Source organism: Microtus ochrogaster, linkage group LG3, assembly GCF_000317375.1.
Source record: "Microtus ochrogaster isolate Prairie Vole_2 linkage group LG3, MicOch1.0, whole genome shotgun sequence".
In the NCBI taxonomy this organism is placed as follows: domain Eukaryota; kingdom Metazoa; phylum Chordata; class Mammalia; order Rodentia; family Cricetidae; genus Microtus; species Microtus ochrogaster.
The window spans coordinates 5,799,783-5,812,213 of NC_022029.1; positions in this window are offsets into that span (position 1 = coordinate 5,799,783).

A 12,431-nucleotide genomic window follows, 5' to 3' on the forward strand; every position below is an offset into this window, starting at 1 on the left:
GATAGTAATTATATAACTTTATTGCGTTTGAGAAATCTGAACTATAGCATAGGACTGGGGCTAAGCATTAAATTCTGCTACTCATTAAAATAAATTGACTCGGTTCTTACTTGACTGTGCTCTCCTTATGTTTTTCTTCCTTCAATTGGAATAATAGCGTATTCAAATAAACTTGCAAAAGTTAAAATTAAGATAGTAAATCATCAAGATATTAATCATAAAACTTTATTTTTTATACTTTTTATTATTTTCTAGGGTAATTTAGTTTTGAACAATTTATTTTTTGGAAGATTTATATTATAACATGATGTTTTGGTATATATAATATTCAAATACTAAACAAATATATATCACTTTAATCTTTTATTTATTGAGAGAAATTTAGAAAAGCTTTTAGCAATATGCAAGATATAACATATTGATAAAATAACTTGCCTAAAAAGTAGAAAAATTAAACAGTAAGTTTATGGTCCTGTATATTTGAAGACAATAATGCAGAATATTCCCAGTGGTGTTAAATGAAAAATATCATTCCTCATTGAATGTCATTCCTCATACTATGCTACCTTGATCCCGTATGAAAAATTTTTGAATATTCAATTCAAAATGGTCAACACTGAAAACATACATGCAAGTAAAATTTTGCTGATGAAACAGGTTGCACTTCTGTAAGTGCATATATGTAAATATTAACAGTTAATAAAAAAAGAAGCCATGAATTTGAAAAAGAGCAAGTGGAGATATACAGGAGTGATAGAAGGTAGGAACGCAAAGTTGAAAATGATATCATTTTTTTATAATGGCCTAAGAAAAATAGATAATTAAGAATAAATAAAATAAAATTAAAAGAATGTAACTATAAAATTACACATTATTTTTCAGGCAATAATATTTTATGTGGCAAACATATCCATCATAAGGAAGACAAAGAGAAAAAGAAGACAAAGAACAACACTTTTGTATATTTTTTCAAAGCTTGGGTTTTGTCTTTGTTTTTCTCTGTGTGTGTATGTGTGTGTGTGTGTGTGTGTGTGTGTGTGTGTGTGTGAGAGAGAGAGAGAGAGATTGTATGTTAGTATGTGTGTGTGAGAGAGAGAAAGTAGTTGCCTATGTGTGTGTCTGTAGATAGATAGATAGATAGATAGATAGATAGATAGATAGATATATCTGTGATCTGTTGCTTGCCATGATTCTCAAATAGCAGTTTCAAAACAGAGTAAGCTCATAAGACGGAGTACAAGTTCAAGGAACTCTGTCCTGATTGTCTTCTTGAGACATTTTTCACAGTAGTAGTGGATAATTTTGTAGTTCACCTGCCATACACCTATACCCTATGCAGCTTTAACCTAGATCTAGAAAACTTTTCGCATTTTCCACATTCAAAACAGTCTGCCAGGTTAAATCAAAATTTGTGCTTGAGGTCAGTGAACTGAGAATTTGGAGTTGAGATATTACTTGGGTTATCTGAGTAGATCTCAATGCCCTTGTTGTTCTTAAGTGAATGATGGAGGATGGAGAGAAGATTGGATTTGATGACTGGAAGTAGCGTGGAGAGCTTTGTGATGATGAATAAACAGAGAAAATAGTTTAGTTTTAAACAGAATTTTGAAAGTACTATGGAGTTATAATTTATTTTTAAGGAGCCTAGTAAAAATCAGAGAACATAGGCTCCCTTTTATTATTATTGAATAAATACGTATGTATGTAAATATATTTTTGTCTATGTCCATGTGTGCGCATCCACAAATACATAAATTAAACATGCTGAATCCACTTTTGTTGTTTGTGTTTATGGTTTCCATGAGGTTTAGGAGGCAGGGGACTTAGGAGATGCTGGAGGAAGAAAGGGATGAGTAAATATTATATAATTCTAGTTTCTTTGAAACATTTTCTTTTTAAAACTGAGAAATATCTTTTAGTTTTTGTTCTATTTACTGCCCTTAGCACTTGTTGTAGTGTGAATTCTAATTGGTCTTATTAAGATAAACCCAGAGTCTCTTATTAGGAGGTGAAAGCTGAAAGATCAGAGAAGCAGAAGAGTCAGCCACTAGTTTCTACCGCTATGAAATCCTCAGACCAAATGGGGTAGCCTGTCTCTACAAATAAACAGAATGCCATGAACTCCTGTCTCCTCCCAACTTTTACTCCACTCTCTGCCCAGCCATATCCCTTCCTGTATCTACCTCTGTATTGTTGGGATTAAAGGTTTGTGACTGCCAAGTACTGGGTTTAAAGGTGTAAACCACAACCACCTGAATCATTCTCTTTAAGACTAGTTGATCCCTGGAAATTGGAAACAGGCACAATCCCCTGACAAAACTGGGAGTAGGGGGCAGAATCGGGTGGTTAAAAGGAAGGGGAGAAGCGGAAGAGGAGGGACGAAGGGGAGGGTTGAGGAGAACTTGAGGGAATGGGATAGTCGAGATGGAGGAAGGACAGAGATGAGAGCAAGGAAAGAGATATCTTGATTGAGGGAGCCATTATGGGATTAGCAGGAAACCTGGCTCTAAAAAAATTCTCAGGAATCCACAAGGATGACCCAAGCTAAGACTCTCAGCGATATAGGAGAGGGTGCCTGAACTGGCCTTGTCCTGTAGTCAGACTTATTATTATTTTAAATATTTCCATAGAACCTTCGTCCAAAAACAGATAGAAACAGAGACAGAGACCTACATCGGAGCACTAAACTGAGCTCCCAAGATCCAGTTGAAGAGTGAAAGGAGCGAGAATATGAGCAAAGAGGTCAAGACCATGAGGAGTTCATCCGCTGAGACAGTTTGCTTGAGCTAATGGGAGCTCACCAACTCCAACTGGACTGGGAATGAACAAGCATGAGATCAAACTACCCCCTCTGAATGTGACTGACAGTTGACGCAGGCTGAGGGGCAACCGACAGTGGCACTGGGATTTGTCTCTACTACATACATGTACTGGCTTTTTGGGATCCTATTCTTTTTGAATGCATACCTTGCTCACCCTAGATGTGGTAGGGAGGGCCTTGGACATTCCACAAGTGTTTTACCCTCTCTTAGGATTAGAGGGGGTTGGGGTGGGAGGGTGTGTGGAGGGAAAGGGAGGAGGGGAGGGAGTGGGAACTAGGATTGGTATTTTTTAAAGTAATAATAAAAAGACTAGGTGATCTAGTGTAGCTAGGGTGGCTTTGAACTCACAGAGTTTCATCTGCCTCTGCCTCCTAAGCACTGAATTAAAGGTGTGAGCCAACACCACTTGACCTCTATGGATAACTAGTGACTCGCTCCACACTCCGATCTTCAGGCACGTTTAATCTGTTATAGCACAAATAAAGGATCACCATAAATAGTTATTTTATTAGAAAATAAATTTGTTTCTGTACTCCAGAAGATAAACACCTATATTGAAATAAAATTAGGTATATTATTTATTGATTGATCCTATTTAAAATTCAATGAAAGCTTACAACAGAAAGGAAGTATTAAGTCTGAAGGAAAGAGTAAAAAGTAGAACAAGAAAGGGTAATAGAATATACCTGCCATAAATACAAAGCATAGATTCTTTGGGATCAACAAAAAGAGAAGAGGGTGGATGTTGGAGGTTTTCCATAAAAGCAGAGTATATATTTGTGGAGTAATCAAAATAAGTTCATTATTTTGCATGTTAACAAAAATCTTTAAAAAAAATCTTAATTGAAGCACATTAAATAAAGTCTCGATCTACAGATGTATCTTGTTCCCTCTGAAAGTTGTTACATTTCTCCTTCCAATCTATTGCTGTATATCTTTCATACATGTATTCCTTACCTGCTTTGTAAATTTTAATAACGCCAACTCCAAATTTTAATCTAAGTGAACCCTGTCTAGTTAGAATAGCCATTCTTAATCAATGGTGCTTCACTAAGAGTTTATACTTTCTCTATAAATTACCTGTTCATGCATTTTCCCATTACATAAAGAAAGTAAAAAAAAAATAACAGAATTTAAACTAGAAAAACATTTAACTTTGTATCCTTTTACCTTTTCTCAATTTCCATGCTTCTCTTCCTGTACTCAGTAAGATGGGGGAAGGTAGGGGAGGAGTGGGAGGAGGGGAGGTGGTGGGATAAGTTCATAAAACGGTGAAATATTGTTTAAAAAAAACTAAAGAAACAAACAAAACAAAAGCTTTTGTGTCCTGTGCTAACATCTTGTGACATAACTTCCCACTGCCCTAATGAACACCTTTATTCCTGACAGTATGAACTGCTTAGGAATGATGTGTCATAGTCCCATCTTTTTTTAGTCTTTTACCATGTTAGTCCACATTCATGGAATTCAACAGGAATTGGACTATCAACGAGGTATTAATTAATTGGGTATCAGGAAGTGTGTTTCACTTATGTTTGATGAGGTTGCTCAAAACATATTGAAACTTCAGTTGCTATAGTGATGGATACATTTCATTGGTATGGATCTTGGTTTATTGGTAAAAATATAAGGACAATTTATATATACATGTGTGTGAGTACATATACATATATGTGTATATTTATATATTGGCTCTTGATTAAGGTATTGTGTTTTGCAGCTTATTTAAAATATAATGTATAATTAAGAAATATAGGTTAATAGATAATCATCCATAATATTCAAGCTTCTGGTCATGTTAACTAGGTTTTCTAGATACATAGAGATATATTTCAGTTAGCTAGGTATTGTTCAAATCCTTAAGAAACCCTCAAAATATGGCATTTAAAATGTTTTAAGAACTTAGGACTTTTCATGATTAGAGACACATCTGCTCCTGCAGCACCGTTGTACTTCAAGTAGATGACGGACAATAAAAAGCCTCCTGGTAGAGTTTGTAAGCCATTGGGCAAGAAACTGCTCTTTCCTAAACTGATTGATGTTATTCTGTATGAACTGGACATGCAGGACCCACAGAAAAATGACTGCTGAACTTGTCTATAGGTGAAACTGTCCTTTGGGGTTCCTGCTTCATGAAAGAGTCTGCCAGACATTCTGCAGGACACAGAAGAAAATGACTGACAGATTTCCAATATAGGCAGAACTGTCTTTGAAATTTCCTGCTTCATGGAAAAGTCTGCTGGATACTATGTGCCCATAGGTTGAAGATTGATGCTCCAACATTACAGTAGAACTTTAGGTGACTGTCCAGGCCACGAGATGTCTCTGTCAATCCTAGAGTTTCAGAAGTTGCTTACAAGGCACTTTTGTTATCTTAGGTAATATCATATCCTTCTGAAGCCTTTGATGCAATTAAAGGATAGACAGGTATAATTATAGTTTTCCTTAGTTTAATTATAAAAGATAAAGTAGATATCATTATGGTAACTATAATTCTTGCTTGATGCCTGTCTTGTTATATGTAATTCTACAGTGTTAAAGTTAAAACCTGTCTTTTTATTTGAATAGAAAAAGGGAGATGGTGTGAGAAATCCTTCTGCATACATGTTGCTTTTGTTGGTTAATAAAAAGCTGCTTTCAGCCAATGGCTTAACAGAATATAGCCATATATATATATATATATATATATATATATATATAGAGAGAGAGAGAGAGAGAGAGTAGGTGGAAGTCAGTGAGAAGTCACATAGCCCTACCAGAGACAGATGCACCAGAATCTTTACGGTAAGCCACAGCCACGTGGCGATCCATAGATTAATAGAAATGGGTTAACCAAAGATAAAAGAGCTAGCTAGCAATATGCTTAAGTGCTTGGCCAGGCGTAGTTTCTGTGTCTTGATTGTGGGATCAGGCAAAAACATCCAACAACATTCAGTTCATAATAAAAATGTTTCTGATGTGACAAATTATAATGAAGAACCATAAAATTTGACAAAGGAGCTAATATCCCCCAAAATCTGTAAACACATTAGCTGTTTTAAAGTAATTGTGTGTCTTAATTTTCGCCCATCCTATTTTATCACTTAAACTCTTGTGACAGATTAAAATTTTAGGAAGAATTCAATCCCCTATAGTAATTGGAGTTTTCATTTTATACTATAGTAAATTTATAAAGTTACTTGAAATAAAGATTTAAGCTTATATTCCGTCTCCTGTGCTTTGAAAGATTTGTTACAAATTTTTAAATGTTATATGGATTTAGGATTAATAGGATTACTGCTCCTTTATTTTCTCCTTTACATGTATTTGTGAGAATGAAGCATTACTAAAATGAGCATACAATGAAATGATTACTTATGAATGATTGCACAACTAATCCACAAGGTAAAATATGTATACACTCCTCATTTTACAGATAACATTAAACATGGTCTAGATTTCTGTCTACCTGTTTGAAACCCTGCACTTTTGACACAAGCTAGGTCTCTAACTTTGAGACAGTTACAGCACTCAGAGCTTGGAGACCTCCCTGTCTCTTTCTCTCTCTGCCTCTCTCTCCATCACGTGTGTGTTTGTGTGTGTGTGTGTGTGTGTGTGTGTGTGTGTATGCACATCTGTCTCAGTCATATGTATGTGTGTGTGTGTATGCACACAGTCATATGTATGTGTGTGTGCATGTATGTGTGTGTATGTATGTATGTGTGTGTATGTATGTATGTGTGTGTATGTATGTGTGTGTATGTATGTGTGTGTATGTGTGTATGTGTGTGTGTGTGTATGCACATCTGTCAGTCATATGTATCTCAGTCATCTCTCTGCATTGGATCTCTACAGATTTTTTAAGAATGGATAATTTATCTTTGGTTTCATGTATATCAACAATAATAACGTTTATCAAATGTAAGAAGAACAGATTTCTTGATAACTTTTTGATAAGATCTAAAATCTCAAGTATTCAAACAAAAAAAGAAATCCATTGCTCAGATATCGTAGTCAATATCCACTTCCTGTTGCTGGGAGAGGCACAGCAGACTACTGTAACTGAAGCAAATTAACTCATTTGTTCATATGCTGAACTCATTCTCCTGGGAGATTTTGGATGCTGAGCCCCAACTAAATTTTGTTCTAAACCACAGAGATGAAATGATATTATTCAAATTTTATATACATAAAATTTCTTTATGAGGGCTTAGAGCTGCAACCTCAGAATAGTCAAAGATTAAAGGGTAGAGGGAGAGAATAAGAGGAGAAACCAAGGAGATGGAGTGTACACCATAAATCAGTAAATGACTAAATATCATAAAAAGTGTCTTACAAAGGAATCTCCATTTGTTATCCTCAGACTAGCATTTGGCAATAAATTTATATATTCTCAAATGTATGGATTCCATGATTTAAAAATAAAATTTTATCCACATACTTATATGGTAATAGTTCTTACATGAATAGAAACTCATTATGTTGAACGTATTCCTGTAATTGTTTTTGTTTCAAAACATCATATATTTAGTGTTTCGAGTCTGTGAACAGATTTCTGCTAATATTTACGAATATATCCCACAACCACTGAAGTAGGCAATGTCCCACAAATTTGGAGGAAGATTTTTATCATGAAAATCTGAGCACTGTACCTCCTAACACTTTACTGAGATTTGAGGCCAAGAAATCTTTCAAGATAAACATTATCCTATGATATCCAGACTCTTCACCAATTGAGTCACTGGACCTACAAGAGAATGTTTTATTCCCCTTCCTGATCTCCATACAGAGAGTGTGAATTACTGCGAATGCGCCTAATGCAATGTGTGTGATATACAGGACCCATTTAATCGGTGCAGAATTTCTCAAAGCACATGGTTATTCCCAGGGAATAGATGAATATTGGAAAACAGAGTATTCTGGAGTTTATTATGCATGAGGTTAAGGTTTTTTTGACTGAGTTGTCAGCCTCAAAGTATGAAGGATTTCTGTGGGAGGTAGAATGATGAATATGGTATCATGCGACAAATCAATGCCAAGGCACTCTGGTGGGTGTGGAAATGATTTTGAGGTAGACAAGTTCAAGGATCTGTCTCCTCAGAAAGGGAAGAAATGGAAAAGCTGGTTCTCATAAGAGTGAATTGAAAAAAGTTGATAGGACACAAATTTGGATATATTTAGTGAGAACTTCCTGCCTCATTAAAGTTCTCCTGGTTGATAGGAGTTTCATCTAGAGAGGGGCTTAAAGGCAAAAAGGACAGATTTTTCTGTTTTGATTTAAAGCCATAGGCTCATGAAATGAATTGCAATGAAAAGAACCTAGAATTCCTTAGTAAGCAACATTTAGCCCAGACTGACTTACTTTTCTCTGTGTCTCTGTTTATCACATATGGATCAGATTATATATATATCAGATATATATGATTTTTATTTTATTCATTTATTACGGTTAAATGAGGTATGAAATTAGTGTTTAAATGTATGTAAATACATGCAAATTGTTATTTCTAGTTTCCTTATGCTTAATGAAACACATAATAAACCAACTTGGAGGGCTGGAGAGATGGCTCAGTGGTTAAGAGCACTGCCTGCTCTTCCAGAGGTCCTGAGTTCAATTCCCAGCAACCACATGGTGGCTCACAGCCATCTGAAATGAGATCTGATGCCCTCTTCTGGCCTGCAGGCAGACACACAGACAAAATATTGTATACATAATAAATAAATAAAATATTTAAAAAAAAATAAACCAACTTGGAAATATTTATTATTGAGCACAGTGTTTCATATTTAGATAGATAAATACATTCTATTTCTACTACTATTTATTCAATTCAGAGTATTTTCAAATATGCCAAAATGGGTTAGCTCCTTCATTTAAAAATCACATACTGGGTTTTTTATCCTACTGCACGTGCTGGCTTTGGGGGGGCCTGGGCGGTTTGGATGCTCAGCTTACTAAACCTGGATGGAGGTGGGCGGTCCTTGGACTTCCCACAGGTCAGGGAGCCCTGATGGCTCTACGGGCTGATGGGGGAGAGGGACTTGATCGGGGGGCGGCGAGGGAACTGGGAGGCGGTGGTGGGGAGGAGGCAGAAATCCTCAATAAATAAATAAATTAAGAAAAAAAAAATAAAAAAAATAAAAAAAAATAAAATCAAAAAAAAATCACATACTGACATTATATAAATATAAAGTGATCAGTTTTAAAAGAAAAGGCAATTATTAATTGAGGTTTCATTGTAGTTTCTAAATATTATACATTTTCTTCATTCAAAGGAATATTAATAAGAAGGATAATTTAGATGCCAGACTATAAAACCTGCTTAGGTTAATGGTTCACTCAGGGTCAAGCATTAACAATTTATGAGCAAACACAGGGCAAGAAAGATATTTAACATCTAAGGTGGCAATAGTCAAATGAGTTACTTTTCCAGCCAGAAATTTTATAGTTTCTCTTTTAGAGCTCTGCATGAGAAAAGCATGTTGCATATTTTAAGTGACAACTTACATTTATGGTTGACAAGGCATACATACCTTATGGCAATGTAATCTGTTCCCAAGTGTAATTTAAAAAGAAACACACACGCAAACAAGGTTGTAAGTAATTATCGATAGATAAAATGACATTGCTACTCATTTAACCATGCAATTATTTGATACTGCAGATAGAATAAGTGATGAGAAAAATAGAAAAATCACAGGAGCATATCAAACATCCATATCACTGTCATCAGTTTTTAATTCCTGGAAAATAATGTCAGATAATATCCACAAATTCTGTAGATAATTGCAGAAGAAAAGACAATGATCCCCATTAATACACTTGCCACCATTCTGTGGTCCTTGTAATATTTCATGTCTTTTAGTAGCTTTAATTACTATACATCTTTGTGTTTGTATTATTGTTGTCATTTTACAAAGAAACTGAGGCACAGATTCTGGTCTGTCTCATCTTAGGACCTGAATTTTTCTACTGCTGAAATTATAGTATTATCATATAGAGATTTTGTATACAAATATATAATTATTTGATATATTTCAATTAATAATACACATCAGGAATCACTTGTCAAAATCTCCTCTAGTATTTATTTTATTTTAACATATCTGTAGGCAACACTAATATCTAACAAAGTATAAAAGTTGTTTTATTGGCTAGAAAAGTCCATTCATTCTGTTTCTATCAAGTCACATATTGTCACAAAGTTCAGATTAAGTACTGAATTTTGAAGAGATCACTAATTTGAAATATAAAGTATGTGTATAGCATTAAATGATAATCTAATTAATTTTAGATATTTAGACAATGCAAATATGTAACCAGTACATAAATGACTTGTTTAGAAAGCAAATTCCAGTCAGGTATTTTGAAATATACCTATAGTTTCAGCAGCCTACAGGCTTAGGTAGGGAGGTTACAAATTTGAAGAAATAGCAATTCCCAGTTCTATCAGGGTTATATTCTGAAACCCTTTCTCTGAAAATCTACAGCTAAGCCAAAAATTTGATCCAAAGATTTATTTCTAGTCTATGATGTCAATGGAGCTCCTCTTCTTTGGTCCCAAAAATATTTTGAGTAGATATGTGATTGTGAAAACCTGTCTTTTCTAAGAAGGTCTGCTTCAGTTTTGTACATTATTTTTGTTTCAGCCATTAAAATCAGCAAAGCTCAGTTGACAGGTTCCTGGTCAACAGTGAGTAAATCTAGCATAAAAAAAATCTAAAAAAAAAATAATATAGCAAGATCATCAGAAGTTTATTTTAGGGAAAGCTTCATGTTAAATATTCTGTAACATACTGTAGAATATGGTTAAGTTTCATAATATGATCCTTGAAAATCATTATTACTAAGCTAATATAGTTATAATATACTAATTATAATATACTAGGCTGATATAGTAAGTGATTGTATTAGTTAAAAGTGTAGGAGTGAAAATTACTGTGTACAGTTAAGCCCATAGTTACGTGGGCTCACAAAACATGAGACATAAAGAATACCTACCTAACTTGACATGTGACAAGTATATTTTGTATTTTTGATCATTATGCTAGCTCTATCTAGTGGTCACATACAAAAACTACACTGAACTAATGAGCATAAATTAACATTGTAATTTACAACCTATTAAATTTTATTAGTTTGAACTCCAAATATTTAAAATATACTAAATTTGTATTTCTGATTATTGCGTTGGATGTTTATTTTGATGATGTTTTTTAAGCTGTGTCCCGAACATTTAGCACAAAATGTACTCTCTGAGCACAGAGTACTGTTAATCACAGGAACACAGCTACACAAAAGTCCTTTAAGATTTAACCATTGTATTGAACTGAGAGCTAAAGAAAATGCAGGACTCGTGTTTCCAATGGCAGTCACTCTGCTCTGCTTTATGGTGCTCATGACAGAAATAATTTTTAAATGTAGTTAATGTTAAAATTGTCTCAGCGTATGATTTATACTTTGGGCATTCTTGCTGGTGTATAATGTAATTTTTTTTTTTTTTTTGGTTTTTCGAGACAGGGTTTCTCTGTGGCTTCGGAGCCTGTCCTGGAACTAGCTCTGTAGATCAGGCTGGTCTCGAACTCACAGAGATCCCCTCCCGAGTGCTGGGATTAAAGGCGTGCGCCACCATCGCCCGGCTGTATAATGTAATTTTTAAAACATAATAAAATTTAAAGTATCTAACACTTATAATTAATTTTAAAAGTAGAGAAGAAACTCAAATGTACAGTGTTCAACAATCTTAATGATATTGATAAATAGCATATATAAATATATCAGCTTACTGGTACAGATCAGAATTATTCTTTACAAAGGAACAAATATTTTCCAGAGATTGTATTGTAAAACCACTTTGTCTTGTTGTCATTGGGCTCTTACATATGACACAAATAATTTGTACTTTAGTTTCTTATATCTTCATATTGCCCAATTATATTGTCTTGCAATTGTTTAAAGGTAATTGCTTAAATGTTTTCATAAAAAGACAATCAACAGTGATTTAAACCACAGTTTTCTATTCATCTGATGAATGGATGTGTCAGTGAGGTGGTTCTGCTGGCCTGAGTTAGAAACAGTAGCACATTATTTGCAGTGTCTTCAATGGCAAAACAAGTTGCACGATGCTGATCAGTGGAAGAGAATGAAACCACTAATGTTAGACCATTAATTCTACAAAGTTCCACACTCTACTACATGGGGATAAATTGTGTCTTAAATATTTGAAAATTGTCTACTTCCCATAGGCAAGAGGATAACTATATATTTTTCCTTGGGTTCACCTTCTTATTTAGCTTCTTTAGTGTTAGGAGCCAATTTCCTCCTAAAATCATTGCAGGAACCATCACACTGGGGCGTCTGCAGAGAACCCCCACACCCATAATTGTGTTAGGAATTGTTCTAATGACAGAGCCTACCCCACACCCAAATTGGCTGTTAATGGAGAGCTATCTGTTAGCGGAACCCACCCCACATTCCAAACTCTCTAGAGAACTAGGTGTGTCAACTTGTGACATCCTGGCCTACAGTGACCTGACCAAAGGTAACCTCCTGGCTACGTGACCAAAGTGAACCGTGTGACCAACGTGAACCACGCGGCAAGAGCTCAGGCCCCTGTGCCCACCCCCCCC